The 23215-nt window shown below is 41.9% G+C and overlaps 1 non-coding gene across 1 annotated transcript; it reads right to left on the minus strand.

Moving 5' to 3' along the window:
* Positions 1 to 741: 741 nt before the first annotated feature.
* On the minus strand, positions 742 to 814 carry TRNAW-CCA (transfer RNA tryptophan (anticodon CCA)). The gene has a single exon. It is a non-coding gene; the product is annotated as a tRNA-Trp (tRNA).
* Positions 815 to 23215: the final 22401 nt, after the last annotated feature.

The following is a 23215-nucleotide window of genomic DNA, read 5'->3' on the forward strand; positions in this document are numbered from 1 at the left end:
AAAAGTACAAGCTTTTAATTATAAGATAAGCATGTACTAGGGATATAATGTACAATATTATTAATATAATTAATGCTGTTGTATGTTATAAATGAAAGTCACTAAAAGAGTAACTTATGATAAGTGTTCTTATCATAAGGAAACAATCCTTTTTTCTTTTTGTTTAATTTTACATCCATGTGAGATGAGGGATGTTCACTAAACTTACTGTGGTCATCATTTCAAGATACCAGGTAAGTCAATCGTTATACCTTAAACTTACACAGTGGTGTGTGTCAACTATGCTGTCTTAATTTATGTGAAATTTCCGTATGCACTTGGTTAATATATTTGGATTTTTTCATGTTGTTTTTCCATTAGACTTCCTATTTAGTCATTCATATGTTCTTTGGCTGATGCTTGATTAATTCAGCTGAATGGACTTAATCCCTTTAAACAATTTCACTTATAAACAAAAAGAGCACATCCCATGATAAGCAGGAAATTTTAGGCTGGTTTTAGCTTACAGGCATTTGGACAGGCAAGCTTTCAACACCTCCCTCTCAAATCTGATTATTTGAGGATGATCATCTCAAAGCATGAGTTACATAGGGCATGGTTAGCACCAGGAGGGAGGGAAGTCGCTCAGTCGTGTCCGACTCTTTGCGACCCCGTGGACTGTAGCCTACCAGGCTCCTCCATCCATGGGATTCTCTAGGCAAGAATACTGGAGTGGTTTGCCATTTCCTTCTCCAGAGGATCTTCCCTGACCCAGGGATCGAACCCAGGTCTCCCGCATTGGAGGCAGACGCTTTAACCTCTGAGCCACCAGGGAAGTCTTAGCACCAGGAAGTTTCACTTAAATTCTTAATTTTCAAAGTACTTTTTTGAACAAGGATGCAATTTTTCAAGGTTTCCCATTTAATACCAGTGTTTATTTAATACCTATAGTCTAAAAAGCTTTTTTAAAAGATTAAATCAAAGTTTTAGTTTTATATTCTCTATATCCACAGAATTAATGAAGAATTTACATGTAGTCTAAAAAATGACCAAAGGTATTTGTACCCTCAAAATAGTGAATATATGTTCTTTTCACAGTCTTCTCTATATATTTACCTACTATATTTGTGTTATTAATAATGATTATTTTAAAATTCTATACTCTTATTTTTTATTTGATTTGTCGTTTTCTAGGTTAAAATAGTCCATGATGGTAGGTATAGACTTTGAGTTTTATAAGATGGAAAGAGTTTTGGAGATGGATGGGGTGAGAGTTAAACAACATTATGAATGTATTTAATACCACTAAATTGTATGTTTTAAAATGCTTAAGATGGTAAATTTTATGTTATGTTATTTTATTTTACATTAAATTTTTTGTGTACTTTACTACAACTTAAAAAATTGTTTTCATTATAATTCTGATTTTACCCATTTCTATCTATCTAAATCTTACAGTCAGGATCTGAGTGGGAAAAAGCAGCTGGAGAAGGAAAAGTATGGTATGATGCTACTGATATGAAGTTTCAATTCACGCCAATTATGCTACATATTTTTCAAGAAGTCATGTATATGCAACAAAAGGCTTACCATACACATGGGACAAGGAGAAGGGCAAAAACCAGTTTTCAAGTACAAGGTATTTAACAATTAATCCCGGGTGCACCAGTACTTTCTAGAGAATCATCTTGAGAGTCCCTTGGACTGCAAGGAGATCAAACCAGTCAATCCTAAAGGAAATCAACCCTGAATATTCACTGGAAAAACTGATGTTGAAGCTGAAGCTCCAATACTTTGGCCACCTGATGGGAAGATCGTTGGAAAAGATCCTGTTGGGGAAAATTGAGGGCAAGAGGAGAATGGGGCAGCAGAGGATGAGATGGCTCAAAGGACATGGGTTTGAGCAAACTCCAGGAGATAGTGAAGGACAGAGAAGCCTGGTGTGCTGCAGTCTGTGGGGTTGCAAAGAGTCTGACAGGACTTGGCAATTGAACAACAACAACAACATCTTCCCTCAAAGATTGGCTCCTTAAAGGCTCCAGAACCATTCAGCCCTTTCAGTCTACAGATTAGAAGCTGCTGCTTCTGCTTCCACACGGCTGGGGTCATTTGACTCACCTGCAGTCCAAAGCCCGGCCTACACTCCAACTGAGAGCTGGTCAGAGGAGGAAAGTATTTAAGCACAGGAGCCCTACCATGCCAGGACATCAGAACTCCTGGCCTTAGCAGCTAAAGGAATAATGAGTGTGGACTCCAGGTCACTGGCAGTGGGATTCCTGGCTGCAAGAGAGACTGTGGGTGGGTAAGTGCCATGCTGGCTCCCTGGCAGCCCTGTTGTCTCTCTCTGCACTTATGCCCTGTCAGCCATGGTTCTGGACTGAGGGGGCAGCTTCAAACCAACCTGAAGCCCACAGGCCTACAAACCAGTCTCACTCGGTCCACACAACCTTGGCATTTCTTAAAACCAGGACATTTCACATACATCTCCAGGTTCCTGGCTTTTCTTAGAAAAGCATGAAGCTCTGGCTAGGTTCATAGCAATAGCTCAGTGGTGACCCCAGAATCCCAGCAGCAGTTGGCTTTCCCTTGATAGTCCGTCAGCTGCAGCAATGAAGCAGGCTTTCCCCCTGCCTTTGTGACCTCTTCCTTCCTCTATCTACTTAACACCACAACATGACTTAATACCTAAGAGGCTTCTTCCCTCAGGGCCTCCAATTATGGATACCACAAGTAGAGCCTAAAGCAGGGCCACTTGGCTTGGATTCTGTACTCCTAGGTGCCCCTGTCTAGAAGACACGCCTTGACTAATAACAAAGGGCATGGAAGAAAGCTGTTTCCAACCACGGAAGAAAATATTAAGAGAATTCTGTTGGTGAGTGTTCCTGAGTGACCCTGAGCTATTTCCTGATTTTAATTTTTTAATTATTTAAGTTAATTGTTATTGGATTATAATTGCTTTACAATGTGTGTTAGTTTCTACTACACAGCAAAAGTGAATCAGCTATGCATATCCACATATCCCCTCTTTTTTGGATTTCCTTTCCATTTAGGTCACCACAGAGCATTGAGTAGAGTTCCCTGTGCTATCAGGAGGTTCTCATGAGTTATCTATTTTATATATAGTAGTGTATATATGTCAGTCCTAATCTCCCAGTTCATCCCACCCCTGCCTGCCTCCCCTTCCTGAGCCACTTCCCCTTGCTGAGGAGTGGAGTCACAGTAGAAGCCCCAGGGGACTTCCCTGGGAGTCCGGTGATTAAGACTTCGTGCTTTCACTGCAGGGTGGAGACTATGTTCCTCTTTGTGGGGGAGCTAAAATCCTACCTGCTGCACACTATGGCAAAAATGAAAACAAAAAAAAGCACCAGACAACCTTCCAAAGGTGAACTTGTATGTAGCTTTTATGTATGATCCTAGGCTAGGAAAGAGCCTCACTAGCTAAGGCACCTGCAGGAGAGCAGGAGAGGGCAGGGCTCATGAAGGCTAGGAGAAGGGCCGGATGTGGTTCCACCTCCCCACCCCCCACCACACCCTGCAGAGTCTCAGGGCTCCTGAGTGTTGTAGGAGAGTCTTCCTCACTGCTCCAGGATGGCACAGGGATGGTAAAGAAAACAGACATGCATGGATGGTCCCATTGTTAGGAAGGGAGATTGAATGGAGACCAGTGAAGGGGGAGAGGAGGTGGGCTGACAATGCTTCCGTGAGTAAAGCAAAAAGGATGGGTGCAGATGAACCAAGACCAGAGGGGGCAGGACATCTCTGAAAGTGGGTACTGATGATAGGCACCCAGGTGCCTCCGCCCCAAAGCCAGGGCAACACTAAAACCCCCTCGGAATCTAGCCAGGGAGTGGAAAAAAAAATAAGGGAGAAATTCTGAAGTCACTGAGTATTAACTCAAAAGGGAGAGTCCCAAATTGGAAGTGATAAGTGTAAGGCAAGTGCAGAGAGAAAGAGAGTGAGCCCGGCAGTCAGGCAAGAAAAGGGAAATTTATAAGAGGGAAAAGAGAGGGTGACTGGCCCTTAAGGAGAACCAGCATTCTCCCTTTCTGATGGAGTCCTTCTTATACCCCACCAATGAAAAATTCTATGAAGGGATGGTCACGTAGCTGGAGGTCTGGAATCGGGTGGTCTCACAGCTTTGAGAAGTTAGGCACCAGTGAGGCCGTTTGAGCAATTTTGGTCAGTCTCACAGATCACTGTGATTTTATTCTTTGTTTACGAGGTCGACATAACATAATCAGCCATCTTATAATGAGACCCCATGTGGGCCCTATCATTCCAGCCTTTTGATTTAGGATAAGGGCCGAGGTCAATCTTCTGTAACTGCTTCCTGTGGGACAGGAGCATCCTGGGGGTGAGATAAGAAAAGGCTGGTATGCGGGTCAAAGAGATTTGTGTGGGGTTGAAGATTTTGATAATCTGAGTGAGTTAGAAGTAGCTTGTGGATAGTTGGTGAAGGCTTATAAGCAGTCCTGAAGAAATTTTGAAAAAAGATGCATTAAACATGGACCAAAAGTTAGAATAAGGGTAAGTAGAAGGAGAGGGCCTAGAAAAGGTAGGACCCAGGGGATCCAGTTACAATTGCTTAACCAGTTTTCCCATGAATTACTGAGGTGTTGGTGTATTCTCAAGGCCCTCTTTGTCAGATTTCTTGCTGCTTCCTTTACAGTGCCTGATTTATTGGCATAGGAACAGCAGGCTTACTCCAAAAATAGGCATAGGCCTCCTTTTTCTGCTGTGAGGAGGTCTAATCCTCTTCTGTTTTGGAGGACCACAGCTGCCAGGGAATCTAGCTGGTTTTGGATAGTGATAAAGCTGTTAGCTATTTCTTCTGGGCTGTCAGTGAGGTCTTTAGAAAGGCTTTGATAGTAGTTTAAAGAAGTGGTGAGTCCTGCGATCCCTGTCCCAATCCCAGCAGCTATTCCTAAACTGATTAATAGAGGAATGAGTTGAATTGTCTGTCTGGGTCAGTTATGAGTTAGTGGGATAGGACGGGTCTGATTGTTAGGAGCAATAGAAATATCTGGGGCCAGATATACCAGATATATGCTTGTTCCTGTCCAGTTAGTGGGAAGACATAAATAAGTAGTGGTTCCACATAAGAAAAATATTCCAGGAATAAGAAGACAACAGCTGAAATCGATACAAATAGGAGTCTTTCTGGGAACTTGTTAGTAGTCTCTGAAACTGACTGTGTGGATGACAACGAACTGTGGAAAATTCTTAAAGAGATGGGACTACCAGACCACCTGACCTGCCTCTTGAGAAATTTATATGCAGGTCAGGAAGCAACAGTTAGAACTGGACATAGAACAACAGACTAGTTCCAAATAGGAAAAGGAGTACATCAAGACTGTATATTGTTACTGTGCTTATTTAACTTATATGCAGAGTACATCATGAGAAACGCTGGGCTGGAAGAAGCTCAAGCTGGAATCAAGATTGCCAAGGGAAATATCAATAACCTCAGATATGCGGATGACACAACCCTTATGGCAGAAAGTGAAGAACTAAAGAACCTCTTGATGAAAGTGAAAGAGGAGAGTGAAAAAGTTGGCTTAAAACTCAACATTCAGAAAACTAAGATCATGGCATCTGGTCCCATCACTTCATGGCAAATAGATGGGGAAACAGTGGTAGACTTTATATTTTTGGGCTCCAAAATCACTGCAGATGGTGACTGCAGCCATGAAATTAAAAGACATTTACTCCTTGGAAGGAAAGTTATGACCAATCTAGACAGCATATTAAAAAGCAGAGGCATTACTTTGTCAACAAAGGTCTGTCTAGTCTAACCTATGGTTTTTCCAGTAGTCATGTATAGATGTGAGAGTTGGACTATGAAGAAAGCTGAGTGCTGAAGAATTGATGCTTTTGAACTGTGGTGTTGGAGAAGACTCTTGAGAGTCCCTTGGACTGCAAGGAGATCCAACCAGTCCATCCTAAAGGAGATCAGTCCTGGGTGTTCATTGGAACAACTGATGCTGAAGCTGAAGCTCAATACTTTGGCCACCTGATATGAAGAACTGACTCATTGGAAAAGACCCTGATGCTGGGAAAGATTGAAGACGGGAGGAGAGGGGGACGACAGAGGATGAGATGGTTGGATGGCATCACCAACTCAATGGAAATGAGTTTGAGTAAACTCCGGGAGTTGGTGATGGACAGGGAGGCCTGACACGCTGCAGTCCATGGGGTCGCAAAGGGTCGGACACGACTGAGTGACTAAACTGAAAGGAGAAACAGACATAGAGGATAGACTTATGGACATGGGAAGAGGGGAGGAGAGGGTGAGATGTGTGGAAAGAGTAACGAGGAAATTTACATTGCCATGAGTAAAATAGATAGCCAAAGGGGATTTGCTGTATGGCTCAGGAAACTCAAACAGTGGCTCTGTATCACCCTAGAGGGGTGGGGTGGAGAGGGAGATGGGAGGGAGATTCAAAAGGGAGGGGATATATGTATACCTGTGGCTGATTCATGTTTGACAGAAAACAACAAAATCTGTAAAACAATTATCCTTGAATAAAAAAATAAATTAAAAAAAGTCTGCAATAACAAATGCTGGATAGAGTGTGGAGAAAAGGGAATCCTCCTATATGGTTGGGGGGAACATAAACTGGTGCTTCTACTATGGAAAACATAGAGTTACCATATGATTCTGCAACCCCACTCCTGGGCACATATCTGGAGAAAACTATAATTTGAAAAGACAGATGCACCCCAATGTTCATAGCAGCACTATTTACAAAAGTCAAAACATGAAAACATCCTAAATGTCCATTGACAGATGAACGGATAAAGAAGATGTGATACACATATACAATGGAATACTACCCTTCAGCCATAAAAAAGAATGAAATAATGCTATTTTCAGCAACATGGATAGGCCTAGAGATTATCATACAAAGTGAAGGAAGTCAGAAAGAGAAGGACAAAGACAAATACTTCATCATGTATATGTGGAATCTAAAATATGACATAAATTAACCTATCTATGAAACAGAAGCATGTTTACAGACACAGAGAAAGAGACGTCTTGTTGCCAACGGGAAGGGAGATGGGGGAGGGATGGATTGGGAGTTTGGGATTAGCAGACAGATGCAAACTGGTATATACAGAATGGATAAAAAAAGGTCCTACTGTATTGCATAGGGAACTATATTCAATATACTGTGATAAACCATAACAGAAAAGAATATGAAAAGAATGTATATATAGATGTATAACTGAATTACTTTGATATACAGTAGGAATTAACACAACATTGTAAATCAACTGTATTTCAATAAAATAAATTTAAAAAAACAGTATCTCGAGGGGGAATTAGTTCCAGGACCCCCCGCATTTGCTCAAGTCCTTGATATAAAATGGCACGGCACAGACAACCCCCTGAACCCAAAAACAGATATCCAGACACTAGCCACATCTCACTGCCTCCACTACCCCCACCACGGAAGCAGTCTGGATGGCTGGTGGCAGAAGTGGTGTCAAAGGACGTCTCTGATCCATCTCCCAAGATGTTCCTTCTGCCTCCCTGTCCCCTGAGCTGGAGGCTTTCCTGAGAGCCACACTGAGAGGCTGTGCTCTTCCTGGCTTTCCGACGCCATACTTTGGACTTTCTCCGGTTAGGTAACTCCCAAGTCTATGTCCTTCCTTCACTGCTGTTTTTTCCTCTTTAATTTTTTTTTTTTTGCCTTGAGAGATTCCGTCACTTTCCTCTTTTTTCCTCCCCAAAGACTTAATTTTAGCAAGTTTCAGGAGGACTCACAGACAATCATACACCCAGTATACCATGTTTAACTTGGAATCCCAGCATTAATTGCCTCAATATAAGCAGCCTTACAGACCACACCACCAACTGTGGTATTTCCTTAACCATTCTCCAAACACTTTATATACAGTAGATGTATTCATCAACCATGCCTTGAAGCAGTAAGGACATTTCTAGAACATTAAGCTTAAGACTAATGTTAAATATATCTAGAGAGTGACCTGGGAAGGTTGAAGTATGTTGAAAATGAGGCTAATGTGTTAATGCAGATAATATCTAAGAATCACCTGGGATTTCCCTGGTGGTACAGTGGATGGGATGGAAGTCTGCCTGCCAATGCAGGTTTGATCCCTAGTCTGGGAAGATCCCACATGCCAGCCTGTGCTCCGCAACTACTAAGCCCATGTGCTGCAACTGCTGAAGCCCGTATGTCTAGAACCTGTGCTCCACAACAAGAGACAGTATTGCAATGAGAAGCCCATGCACTGCAACTAGAGAGGAACCCCCATTTGCCGCAACTAAAGAAAGCCAACATATAGCAATGAAGACCCAGAACAACCAAAAATTAAAAAAAAAAAAATCACCTGGATATAGAACTCTATCCCTAAGCTTGCATGTTGTTCTCTGTGTCTAGTTCCTAGCCATGGCTCACCTACAAATTTCAGTGTGTATTACGTTCTTGGTGTTCTGTGGCTCCCTACAGTATATGATACGCTGGAGTTACATGAGCAAAACTTTAGGTTTTTCCTTCCCTCCAAAGGTCCACTTTAATCAAGTTCAGTGTGTGCAAATGTGAAATAGTTAATCTCTTCAAAATGGAAAGTTGAGACTTTTAAAGCAGTAACAGGACAAACAGGGATTTTATATAATTAATTGCTGTAAAAGTAGGAAATATGGTAGTCGAGCTTGGCCTACATTTAGCCAAATGAAGAAGCAAAAATTTCCCAAAACACAATGGAAACTTGATAAGAAAAATTTTAGTGGCATTGTTAAATAATCTAGTAATTTTTAAGAGCTATTTAGTAGGCAAAAAACAGATGAATAATACATATGCAGTAATATATTAGCTCTAAGTGAACTACTGTATAGAGAACATACATTCTGTGGAAACTATAAAACAGTATACATATTTGGTTACTTAAAAAATTCAAAGGTTCTTTTCTAATCAATAAAATTAGAAATAAAGATGACAAATTCTTAATTTGAATTGAGAAATTTTGATTTCCTATTTGATTCAGGTATTTTTACTTGATTATGAAATTAATCTGTAATGAAAAGGGAATATTTCCCCAAAGTGACACAATTAAAGCTGAAATCTGAGACCATCTGTCTGCTTTAAATGCTTTAATATTTTCAAGATTGAAAGGAAATGAACCAAATATTAATCTCAGTGATTTGAGGAGAACAAAACAAAGAGAAATAGTAATATCACTGAACCTGAATAATTGCTAGGCACTGTTTTATGTGTTTTAATCCTTAAAAAAACCAAATGAAGTAGGTAATTTCATTATCCTAATTTACTGATGAGGAAGCAAGCACAGGGAATAAGAAGCTTGCTTAAGATCACATACCTAGACTCTGATAAAGCCTTGATTCATGCCCAGAGAGTCTGGATTTGAGTTTATAATGTTAACTACCATGCTAGACCCTTCCCTTCATATAAAAGTTTAAATTAATGAACTAGAAAAAAAAGTTAAACAAATAAAATCCAAAACTGGAGTAGTAAAGTATGTAAGGTAGACTCAGATATTCAGTAAAAACATGATTGAGAATGAGAAAAGCAACATACTTCACAACATAATTAGAAGAGATGAGATATATACATGAGAATATTAGGTATAACTCTATGGCAATAAACTTGAAAACCTAGAGGAATTTGCCTGGTGTCCAAAATTGACTTCATGTATTCTGCAAGGAGATCAAACCAGTTAATCCTAAAGGAAATCAACCCTGAATATTCATTGGAAGGACTGGTGCTGCAGCTGAAGCTCCAATACTTTGGCCACCTGATTTGAGGAGCTGACTCATTAGAAAAGTCCCTGATGCTGGGAAATATTGAAGGCTGGAGGAGAAGGGGACGGCAGAGGACAAGATGGCTGGATGGCATCGCTGACTCAATGGACATGAGTTTGAGCAAACTCTAGGAGACCGTGAAGGAAAGGGAAGCCTGGCATGCTACAGTCCATGGGGTTGCAAAAGAGTCAGACACAACTGAGCAACTGAACAACAATAATAGTAATGTTATATTGTGGTAACAACCTTCAAATTTCAGTGGCTTACCACCATAAAGATTTCTTTCTCAAACCAAACTGCCCATCACAAATTGGCTGCGGCCTCTAGACTCTGGATCATCATTCTCTGGGACCAGGTGGAAGAAGTAGTCATGCTGTTGCTGCTGCTGCTGATGCTGCTAAGTCGCTTCAGTCGTGTCTGACTCTGTGCGACCCCATAGACGGCGGACCACCAGGCTCCCCTGTCCCTGGGATTCTCCAGGCAAGAGTACTGGAGTGGGGTGCCATTGCCTTCTCCTGAAGTAGTTATTGGGTGCTGACAAAGGGATAGATGGATAAATTGCATACTGGCTCTCAAAATTGTCAAGGAAAAATACGCCATTGCTTCTACCAACATGCTACTGGCCAAGCAAGTCACGTGATTACATCCAACGACAAAGTAGGGGTGTGGGTGGTTGGGTGAAAAGAGCAAATTTATTGTTTGAATCTGAAGGTTGCATAATTTCTATTTTAACAGGAAGAGGGGATAAAGGAAAAATGTGATAAGACCAGTCAGTCAAAGGAGCAGAGTAAGCACAGCACCTATTGTGTGCCCCAAGGGAAAAGCAGAAATAAAGGTATATGTTATATAATGTTTTCTCAGTCTTTTAGTTTTTTTTTTTTTTAAGTCTTTTAGTTTTTAATACCCAAATCTTCATGGAATATTTGTATCTGTCAGTACAATGGGGGATTTTTTTTGGCAGCTCTTTGGGGGAAAACTTAAGTATACATTAAAAAATATTGTGCAGTATTTTTAACAATCTGGGGAAAGTTTGGATTATAGTTGACATACAATTGGATTATAGTCCAATACTTTGGCAACCTGATGCACAGAACTGACTCGTTGGAAAAGACCCTGATGCTGGGAAAGATTGAGGGCAGGAGAAGAAGGGGATGACAGAGGATGAGATGGTTGGATGACATCACTGACTCAATGGACATGAGTTTGGGTAAACTCCGGGAGTTGGTGATGGACACATAGGCCTGGCGTGCTGCAGTCCATGGGGTTGTAAAGAGTCGGACACGACTGAGCAACTGAACTGAACTCAATGTGTCTTACTCAGATTTTTGGAAACTGTTGGGAAGTTTTGTGTTCTGTGTAACACATTACAGTTTTTTCTACTTAAAATTCCAAGTGTTTGTGAGGATCTGCAGGAACAGGAACTCTCATACACTGTTGATAAATATGTAAAATGGCACAACCACTCTAGAAAAAATCGTCAGCTCCTTACAAAAATTTAATATACACTTACTGTATGACCTAGCCATTCCGTTCCTTGGTATAAACCAAGAGAAATGTAAACATATGTTCATAAAGGGATTTGTAAATGCATGTTCATAGTAGTTATTTGTAACAGCCAAGAACTGGGAAACAACCCAAATGTCCATCAACATCAAGAGGAATAGGTAAACAAATTGTTGTGTGTTCATGCAATGGAGCACTGTGTGTTGTGTGTGTTAGTTGCTCAGTCGTGTCCAACTCTCTGCGACCTCATGGACCGTAGCCTTCCAGGTTACTGTGTCCATGGAATTCTCCAGGAAAGAATACTGGAGTGGGTTGCCTTTTCCTTCTCCATCAATGGAGCACTATTAAGCAACAAAAAAGAAAAGAATATTGATAAACACGACATGAATGAATCTTATAATAATTAAGCCAAGTGAAAGCAGAACAAGAAAATAGCACATACTGATAACTGCATTTATATAAATCTCTAGAAGATGCAAACTCTAGAGACAGAAAATGGAAACATGGTTACCTGGGACTTGGGTAGCAATGTGGGAAGAAAGGATTACCAAGGGACAGAAAATATTTTGGGGAATCACGAAGATATCCCCTATCCTGACTATGATGATGGTTTCATGGGAGCATCTATGTAAAAACAGCAGATTTAAATATGTGCAGTTGATCGTCAATTATACCTCAAGAAAACTATCATTAAAAATAGGAAATAACTTTCCGGTTAGCATTTTCACACAGAATCTCTGATTTTCATAAACCCGATTTTCATTTCTGATGGTCAGTGGGAAATGCCTATATTTGGAGATTAGAACTCATGACTTCCTCACGTTGCGCTGACTCACAGGCCTCAGAGAGGAGGCTGGAGGAGCCCTGGGCTATTGTGGGTTGAGGGTGCTTCCTTAGTTCCTAAAGGCACTGGAGTTGCTGGGTGAGCAAAGACTCCAAATTCATTCACTTTCAGCCAGATGCTTCTTCCCCACCAGGCCCTAATTCTGAGGTCCAAATTCTGAACATACCTAGTGGGGCCCTGGGCCCTGGTAGGTGAAGTTCCCAGTTCCCAAACACATTGAGGGCTATGTCTAACCAGCAAGCAGCAGAGATCAACCAACCACCTGCTGGCTCCAGGTTTTGCCAACACAGGGCTCCTGCAGGCTCTAATTCTAAGCTTTGAAGCTCCTGTGTGGAGAAGTCTGAGGAATTCTAGACACCCAGGTTCTAAAAACATCTGTGCCAGCCTCATACTTCCCAGTCAATCCACCGCCCTCTTGGGGGGCCTTCCCCTACATGCTCTGCATAGACTTAGTTTCTCTGGCGCACAGAGAATCCAAGGAACCCCAGCACAAGTCCCCAGGCCCCAGGCTTTCAGGAAGAGACCTTCCAAAGTGGCCCGTGTGGCCTCTTTGCACATAACTGAGCCCTGGCCACTTGGCCACTGGAGAATGTCAGTCACTCAGTCATGCCAGAATCTTTGTGACACTATGGACTGTAGCCAGCCAGGTTCCTCTGTTCATGGGATTCTCCAGGCAAGAATACCAGAGCGGGTAGCCATTCCCTCTTCCAGGGTATCTTCCTGACCCAGGGATCTAACCTGGGTCTCCTGCATTCTAGAATTCTAGTTTACAGATGTGTGGGGGAACTAACTCATTCCATCTTTTCATAAGCACTTTTTCAGCTTTGGCTGCACTTTAGAATCACCTGGGAAGCTTTAAAAAATCTTGATACACGGGATCTATGGAACTTCTGTTCGCTTTCACTGATTAAAGCAGGGCATATCTAATTTCAATGTGCTCAGGAGAAACGTAAACTTTTGGTGGACAACACAAATATCACAGTCCTAGAGGAATAGAAAATTAGAATAAAGCTGTTACCAAAGATGATGGCTCAATTGTTTTACAGATACATTCTCTATAATTTAAATGATAGTCTCTAAAGAAGAGATCCTCCCAAAGCTATTTGAATCATTTTCAGGTAGAAAACTCCCTTATATATTTTATGAAGTTAGTGTTATCTTAAAATCTGATAAGAATTGTTCAATAAAAATACACTATGGATGAATCTCAATGATGGAAATAGATAAAAAATTATAATTATTAGTAAAGTGAATCAAGAAATGTATTAAAAGCATAATAACAGGAAACACTTCAGATAGTACTTACTGTGTGTGAGGCACTGTTCAAAATGCTTTGCAATATTTACTAATTTAATCTTCACAACAATCTATTATTTAGTAATTACTGGACTTCCCAGGTGGCACAGTGGTAAAGTATCTGCCTGCCTATGCATGAGATGCAGGAGACGCAGGTTCCATCCCTGGATCAGGAAGATCCTTGGAGGAGGAAATGGCAACCCACTCCAGTATTCCTGCCTGGAGAATTCCATGGATAGCGGAGGCTTGCAGGCTACAGTCCATGGGGATGCAAAGAGTCGGACATGACTCAGCAACTGAGCGTGAACACAGGCACTTCTAATAAAGAACTAGAGGATGCTTCCATACCAAAAAAGGAAAAACTATGCGCTTCCGTTTGTGCCCGCAAGTACCTGGTCACCAACCACTGACTAGCATGCATTATTATTATTCCCCTTTTACAAACAGAGAAGACATAAGTGGATTCTTATTCTATTCCTTGCCTTACAGCTGAGATGAAAAACTGCAGTGAAAGAGAAATGAGAGCAATAACCCAGTGACAGGGGGAAGCTTTTTACAAACCTTTCCCTGGCCTTAAAGTAATGGGAAGGTGTGGACATAGCTGTCAGTTTGGGGAAGAGGTATAGGAATATATGTATCATACAAGATGACCATGAATGTAGGAATTTCTTTGTTTTTGTTGAATTAAGACTCATATTTGTCTACAAGAATCTGTGAGTCAGGACCTTCCCTGTAGGTCCAGTGGTCAGGAAGCTAAGATCCAACATGCCTCCGAGCCAAAAAGCCAAACATAAAAACAGAAATATTGTAATGAAGTCGATAAAGACTTTAAAAATGGTCCAAATTAAAGAATCTTAAAAAAAAGTATGAGTCAAATTAGGCAAACTGATTTGAGGAAACTGAAAACAGTAAAGCCCAGGCACAGGCTGTCTCCTGAGCTCCCCTCACACAGTCCTTCCTTTTCTTCTGAATCCTGCAAATCTGCTCCTCCATTTTACGTGTATACACAGAGACCTCTAGTGCCTTCAGCTCACTCCGAGTCAACTCAGAAGACTGGATCACATTCCAGAAACATCCATCTCCCTCCATCTGGCCAAGTCTTATACATGCCATGTCAGTAACTTCTTGAATCTTTTTTCAAGACTCCCAGAAGGCTGGACAAAACTGGAGTGGGAATAACACTGTGGCTAGGTTGTAGGAGGTGGGGAGGAAGGGTCATGGATTCTCTGCTCTTCTCTCAAGCCTGACTGCTAAACCTGCTTCTGTGTGTGTGTGTGTGAGACAACTGGGCCCCCATATATTCAGGACCTAGTGTTTTGTGAAGGGATTTTCTGAACCAATCACCTCAGAGGTCCCATCTTTCCAATTCCACCAATGGGAAAAATGCTAAGGGCCCCACCTTCTTTGGTCTGAACTGAAACACACTCATGAAAATATTACCACCAGACAAGGGAGAAAGAAGATGGGTTCTCCAATCTTTCTGGTGCAGGTCAGGAAGGCCACTTGTGAAGATAACAAGCATGGCGTGCCTGCGTGTGTCATGCTGAGCACTGTTTCACCTGTTGCATCCTGAAGGGAATAAAAGAAACTCCTTGACTTCATCACGTTTACATTCTAGAGGGAGTGGGTTCAGGCAATAAACAAATAAATATGAGAGACCCATCAGGAAAGGTAGGGAAAAGAGTGATACTTAGACTTGGGGTGTGGAGCTGTCACCCAGGAGCCAGAAGGCCATGAGACAGTGGGTCATGCAGGTATCTGGGAGATGAGTGTTTCACACAAAGGAAGCAGCAAGGACTGAGGTCCAGAGATGGGCTTGCTCATGGGGTGTCTGAGGAAAACTGTGTGAGGAACTAGTTCAGGTTTAATAGCAACATGGGGAAAGGAAGGTAGCTGTGTTAGGTTGTGGGAGTTCTGGCGGCTGGATAATCCCCGTCAGCGCTGCTGACCAGAACTTGTTTCCCAGGCCAGGCTCTCCTCAACCAACTGGCCCTCCATTCTCTGTCTTCTTTCCAAATTGTTAGCCAGTAAGTGTCTATTATTGATGGAGGAGATAGATGGACTTCAGGTTAGACATTTACAACCGGCCTCCAGTTACAACTGCCCCACATCATGGGGCACGAAGATGTAGGCTTCAGGCTGAATACTTTTGGCAGGAAAGTGTTAACATTTCCTGAGACAAGAGATGAATGGGCTCTAGTTAAGCCATTTACAGTCAGCCTCTGGTTTACCTTCCGAAATGGAACTAGCAACAGCAACAGGGTAAAGAGCTAGTGTTTGTCTTTGTAAACACCTTAAGGGAAGAGTCATATCAAGGACAGAGAGGCAAAACCCTATTTGAGTAAAGGATTAAGGGATCTCAGCCCCCACCTCTTTCAGAACAAGGAAGACACTACACATGCAAAGAAAGGCTCCCTGTGGGTCAAAAGTCAAGGAATGTTGCCAGGCCATAATGATCTTGCTTTACCCAGAAGCCTTCACTTCAAGATCCATCTTGGCTGAGGGGCGTTTGCATATTCAGGGGAGGGTCCTAGCATAGGTCAGGTGTGAAAAAAGAAAGCAGGTAATTGGCCTGAAGGAAGACAAAGACACGGAAGAACTGCCCTTTATAAATGACTTAACTGCCTCTTCACTGTTCTCCATGCTAGGCCGATGTCCACACCCCTTCTCCTGGGTGGGCATCTCTGCCTTGCTTCTGTCTCATCTAAACAAACGGTCTCTCTGTGTGCTCTCCCGCTTGTTGCTGTGGTGTGTCTCACAGTAAACTTTGTACCTGCATTTACAGTTTCTGCCTCTGTGATAAATGCATTTTCACTGAGGGCAAAGATCCAGGGGAAAAGAGCTTCTAGCCTCTGGCCCTTGCTGGTCTGGGGGCTAGGATCCCTTGTTCCCATCCAGGCTACCCAGGTTCAATCTCTGGGCAGGGAATTAAGATATCCCTTTATGCCTCCACTCCCTGCTGCCTCTCTGAGATCATTATTACCAAAATAGTGTTATCACACATTTTGAAACCAACAAAGCAATGCTTCTGACGTGCTAATTTTTAAGAACAGGATCTAGTATCCTGATTGGCCTGCCTCCAGGAGCAGACAGTTTCTACTCAAGTTCTATCCTGGGACAAGAAAATCAAGTGACAAAGTCTTCTAAGCCAAGAATAGAGATTTATAGTCTTCATCATTGTCCTGAAACTCCAAAGAAACCTCAGGGTGTCCTGCTTTGATGTTTAGTCTGGAAGTTAATTTGACATTTATCTAAACTTCCTCCATTCAAGTTGAAGTTGTTCATAATATTTGAAGGGGAGTGGTAACAGGACAACTTAAAATATCTCCTTAATCCACAATCCTATAATTTCAAGCCTATTTTATTGAAAGCATTCTGAGGGGTTCCCTTCAACAAACTTGTTTATTTGGGAGAAATTGCGGTACAAATAACTATAGTAAATAATAGTCAGGGAAAGGCCATGATGTAGAAAAGGGAGTCAGCAGACATTTCCTAAAAGAGCCAGATAGTAAATACTTTAGACTTTATACGCCAGGAGTCAAGATTGAAGATATTATGTATTATAGATACTAATATACTAATAATAATAGAGAGGCTTCCCTGATAGCTCAGTTGGTAAAGAATCTGCCTGCAATGCAGGAGACCCTGGTTCAATTCCTGGGTTGGGAAGATCCACTGGAGAAGGGATAGGCTACCCACTCCAGAGACATTACTTTGCCAACAAAGGTCCATCTAGTCAAGGCTATGGTTTTTCCAGTAGTCATGTATGGATGTGAGAGTTGGACTGTAAAGAAAGCTGAGTGCCAAAGAATTGATGCTTTTGAACTGTGGTGTTGGAGAAGACTCTTGAGAGTCCCTTGGACTGCAAGGAGATCCAAACAGTCCATCCTAAAGGAGATCAGTCCTGAGTGTTCATTGGAAGGACTGATATTGAAGCTGAAACTCCACTACTTTGGCCATCTGATGTGAAGAGCTGACTTATTTGAAAAGACCCTGATGCTGGGAAAGATTGAAGGCAGTAGGAGAAGGGGCTGACAGAGGATGAGATGGTTGGACGGCATCACTAACTCGATGGACATGAGTTTGAGTAAACTCCGGGAATTGGTGATGGACAGGGAAACCTAGCGTGCTGCGGTTCATGGGGTCGCAAAGAGTAGGACACGACTGAGTGACTGAACTGACTGGCTGACCCACTCCAGTATTCTGGCCTGGAGAATTCCATGGACTGTGTAGTCCATGGTGTTGCAAAGAGTTGGACACAACTTTCACTCACTCACTCATAGCAATACAGAAAACACATTTCATCATTTTCTGATACAATTCGAAATATAATATTGAGTACAGTTTTGAAAAAACACACATCTATTAATAAAAAGAATGAAATTCTGTTTTGGAATAAAATTTTGCTTAAGTGGGGTTAAAGTTAATATTTCTAATATTACACCAATTGCAAATGTTCTTGGATCATGGGTTATACATGAACAAGCACTTAGCTGAATTTGGCCTATGGGCCATAGTTTGCCAACCCTTGATATAGAAAATATGGTATCAATGGCTAAAGTATTCCTGGAGGTTCTGGCTACAGTATGAGTAGGAAAGAAAACAGAGAGGTGTAAAGATTGGAAGAGATGCATTGACATTACTTGCAGATAATATGATCATATATAGATACCCATAAAACCAACTAAATCCACAAGGTATTTTATTATAACTAATGAAAAATTTCATCAAGGTTGCTAGAAAGATCAACTTAGAAAAATCAATAACATCTCTCTATACCAGCAAAAACGCTGATAATAATTAAGGGGTGAAAAAACAAAACAGATAAACATAAAAACTGAAATATCAATATACAGGAATTAACAAATAAGAATACACCAGAGGATTGCTAAGGAGGGAAATTTAACCCTCTAAGACAAGACATAAAATGACAGAAAACAACAAAATTCTGTAAAGCAGTTATCCTTCAATTAAAAAGTAAACAAATCTTTAAAAAATGAAAAAAAAAAAACGTGAAAGATGATCTGAATAAATTTCTAGACAGCAGGCTTTCTTGGTTTTGGCCCAGGGAGCCCTATGTCACATTTCTGACCTCCAAAACTGTAGTAAAACAAACTTGTGCTGTTTGAAGCCACTAAATTTGTGGTTAGCAGAAACAGGAAACTAATGTAGGACCCATTTCTCCTGTCCAGCTGAATGCCAAGAATAGAGCTTTCTAACTGCTTCCCAGGTGGCACTAGTGGTAAAGAACCCAACTGCCAATGTGGGAGACTTAAAAGATGTGGGTTCAATCCCTGGGTGGGGATGATCTGCTGGAGAAGGGAATGGCAACTCACTCCAGTATTCTTGCCTGGAGAATCCCATGGTGAGAGGAGCCTGGCGGGCTACAGTCCACAGGGTCATAAAGAGTTGGATACAACTGAAGTGACTTCACATCCATGCATGCAACTGTACCTTTGACACAGGAGCAGAGTTTCCTGACATATAAATGTTTAACTCTTGGAAGGAAGTGTGGTGCATATGATCTACTGTGCAGCCCTAGCTCACACTTGCCGGTAATTAGAATGCTATTCTGTGGTGCTCTTTACAGTAGGCTTATTTCCCTTTCTTTAGCCAACTCAATTTGTTTTCAGGATCTAGGAACATGTTCATGGGATGTGAAAAGAAAGAAATGAAAACACAATTTAGGATTTAAATATCATGATGGAAAATCCTCGAACGGATTTGGCTGTGAGGATGGCCTCCATCCCTGCGGAAAAATGGACAAGGAAGCAGTGTAGCTCCCACTGACAGCCGATTCTGAGATGGGCTGGGACCTGGGACCCTTTGCTGCAGTGCTTGCTCCTGGACAAATGCCTCCTCCAGTAACAGGATACACAGAAACTTATGGAACTGAAAAATAGCTTCAGACATGCGCAGTTTGAGTTCTTAAGAACAGTAAGATACAAAAGGCCACAAAAGCCTGCCGCTTCTGAAGTGCTAAGCACAAGCAGGGTACATAGAACCACCGAGTGAACAGGCAGACCCCCTAAGGCACTCCTCCTACTCAAAAGCCCCAGACCCACGCCTGTTGTTATCCCATGTAAGGAACCAGCTCACCTTCCCTCTAGGAGTGAAGAAAGGGCACCTGTTGCTTGTTTTCATGCCCTCCTGCAGCACAAATCCCAGTGAAGCCTTGCCTGAATTCCTCGTGGGGCAAGGACCCACATCAGTAATAATTCTACCATAATTTTCATTTGATCCCTGATTTCAGTAGATACTCTAGAAAAATAAAAAAATAGTTCTGAAAACTCAGTGTTTTGAGACTTCCCTGGTGAGACTCCACATTCCCAGTGGAGCAGAGGGTCCAGGTTGGATCCCTCGTCAGGGAACTAGATCCACATGCTGCAACTAAGAGTTCATACGCCTCAACTAAAAACCAGTACAGCTAAATATATATTTTTTAAAAAACACACAACAACAACCTCAATGTCTTTCTCTCTGTGTGTCTTTTGGGTGAAACGATGCACAACTGATTTGGGTTCATTAGCAAGATGATAGAATAGGAAGCGTCAGCCCTCATAACCCCACAGATACACTTATTTTAACAACCACTCATGGGCAAGAATACCTTTATGAGAGTTCAAAAGTGCAACAGAGAGGTTTCAGCATCCACATAGAGCAAGACAACTGAAGAAAGTAAGAAAGTTTCACTTTACCTGTGTCTCCTGTCTCCCATGATGGCGTAGCAGCGTCTTTGGGAGCTTGTTAGAAGGCGGAATCTCAAGCTCCATCCCAGACCCGCTAAATCAGAGCCTGCTAATGTTTAACAAGATCCGCAGGTGATTCATATGCATGTGATAAGAAGCACTGTGTGATCATACTTATAGGAATCTGTAAATAATGTATTGCAGTTGTTCTGTGTTATTTAAATTTATATAAATGGTGTCAGACTGCACATATCATTCAGCAACTGGCTTTTTTCACTTTACAATTTACTTTTGAGATCTAACAATGCTAATATAGATCTAGTATATTCCCTTTAAATGTGTTGAAAAATGTTTACATTTATGTTGCTGATAATGAAATCTATTACTAAGTTACGAAATTAACTCTCACTTACTAATTCATACTGAAACGAAGCAGGACCCTACGGTCCTTGGCCCCCCACCCCATGTCCTCTGCCTGCTTTTGGTCTTTGGAAAGCTTTAGTCAAAGAATAAGTTTAATCAGAGAAATGAGAGTATGCAGAAACAAAGGAAAACAGTCAAATGAGACCAAATAATAATAATGCAGTCATTAAGCATAGTCAAAGACCTTTAGTTCCTTCTCAAAGGCTATAGATATAATTCGGAGCCATATCCTGTTTCGTAGATACTGAAACCCCCACTAGGTGGAAGAAGTTAATTACATGATGACTAGACTGTAGCTGTGACAGAAGCTGCCACGCTTCCAAGAACTGGCCTCCAAGAAATGGAAACAAACCAAACTGTATTAAAACAATCAACATGACAGTGGTCAAACCACTGATGACCAATTTGAAGATGACTGTCAGAGCTGACTGCTGTTTCTGCACGCAGCCCTCTCCCTCATCCTAGAAAAGCTCTTGTCCCGCTAGTTGTCAGTTGTGGGGGGAGGCGGAGATAGTCAGCTTTTGGACAGATGTCCACCCTCCCCCTTCCCCCACCGTTGCCAGCATATGAAATAAAGCAAATTTTCCTTTCCACCAACCTGGCCTCATTGGGTTTTGAGTGGTGAGTACCTGGACCCATCTTTCGGTAAAATACTAAATTATAACTGGGTCTCTTTTATTAAATAGCAGCTGAGCTGGATAAGTGCTTCCCAGGTGGCTCAGTGGGTAAAGAATCTGCCTGCAATTCAGGAGACCCAGGAGATGTGGGTTCAATCCCTATATTAGGAAGATCCCCTGAAGGAGGGCACCACAAACCATTCCAGAATTCTTGCCTGGAGAATCCCATGGACAGAGGAGCATGGCAGGCTACAGTGCATCGGGTCACAAAGAGTCAGACATGACTGAAGTGACTGAGCACACACACACACACGAGCTAGATAAACAAATTAAATGTCTGAAACATTTCATCCTTCCCCACTAAACTGGCTCCTCTAATTAACTGGAGTTAAGGGCAATTCAGTTCAGTTCAGTTCAGTCGCTCAGTCGTGTCCGACTCTCTGCGACCCCATGAATTGCAGCACGCCAGGCCTCTCTGTCCATCACCAACTCCCGGAGTCTACCCAAACCCATGTTCATCGAGTCAGTGATGCCATCCAACCATCTCATCCTCTGTCGTCCCCTTCTCCTCCCGCCCCCAATCCTACCCAGCATCAGGGTCTTTTCCAATGAGTCAACTCTTCGCATGAGGTGGCCAAAGTATTGGAGCTTCAGCTTCAACATCAGACCTTCCAATGAACACCCAGGATTGATCTCTTTTAGGATGGATTGATTGGATCTCCTTGCAGTCCAAGGAACTCTCAAGAGTCTTCTCCAACACCACAGTTCAAAAGCATCGATTCTTCAGCACTCAGCTTTCTTCACCGTCCAACTCTCACATCCATACATGACCACTGGAAAAACCATAGCCTTGACTAGACGGACTTTTGTTGGCAAAGTAATGTCTCTGCTTTTTTTTTTTTTTTTTTTTTTTTTTTTTAGGAACATTTTAATCATGGCTGTTTTATTTATTTTTTTATTTTTATTTTTTTTATTTTTTATAAATTTATTTATTTTAGTTGGGGGCCAATCACTTCACAACATTGCAATAGTTTTTGCCATACATTGACATGAATCAGCCATGGGTTTACATGTGTTCCCCCTCCTGGACCCCCCACCCACCTCCCTCCCCATCCCATCCTTCTGGATCATCCCATTGCCCCGGCCCTGAGCCCTTGTCTCATGCATCGAACATGGAATGGTGTTCTGTTTCACATATGATAATATACATGTTTCAATGCTATTCTCCCAGAACGTCCCACCCTCACCTTCTAAACATGCTATCTAGGTTGGCCATAACCTTCCTTCCAAGGAGTAAGCGTCCTTTAATTTCATGGCTGCAGTCACCATCAGCCGTGATTCTGGAGCCCAAAAAAATAAAGTCTGACACTGTTTCCACTGTTTCCCCATCTATTTCCCATGAAATGATGGGACCAGATGCCATGATCTTAGTTTTCTGAACGTTGAGCTTTAAGCCAACTTTTTCACTCTCCTCCTTCACCTTCATCAAGAGGCTCTTTAGTTCTTCTTCACTTTCTGCCATAAGGGTGGTGTCATCCGCATATCTGAGGTTATTGATATTTCTCCCGGCAATCTTGATTCCAGCTTGTGTTTCTTCCAGCCCAGCGTTTCTCATGATGTACTCTGCATATAAGTTAAATAAGCAGGGTGACAATATACAGCCTTGACGTACTCCTTTTCCTATTTGGAACCAGTCTGTTGTTCCATGTCCAGTTCTAACTGTTGCTTCCTGACCTGCATACAGGTTTCTCAAGAGACAGGTCAGATGGTCTGATATTCCCATCTCTTTCAGAATTTTCCACAGTTTATTGTGATCCACACAGTCAGAGGCTTTGGCATAGTCAATAAAGCAGAAATAGATGTTTTCCTGGAATTCTCATGCTTTTTCGATGATCCAGCGGATATTGGCAATTTGATCTCTGCTTCCTCTGCCTTTTCTAAAACCAGCTTGAACATCTGGAAGTTCACAGTTCACGTATTGCTGAAGCCTGGCTTGGAGAATTTTGAGCATTACTTTACTAGCATGTGAGATGAGTGCAATTGTGCAGTAGTTTGAGCATTCTTTGGCATTGCCTTT

The sequence above is a fragment of the Giraffa tippelskirchi genome, chromosome 1 (assembly GCF_054371585.1).
Source record: "Giraffa tippelskirchi isolate mGirTip1 chromosome 1, T2T-mGirTip1v1.2.pri, whole genome shotgun sequence".
Lineage (NCBI taxonomy): Eukaryota > Metazoa > Chordata > Mammalia > Artiodactyla > Giraffidae > Giraffa > Giraffa tippelskirchi.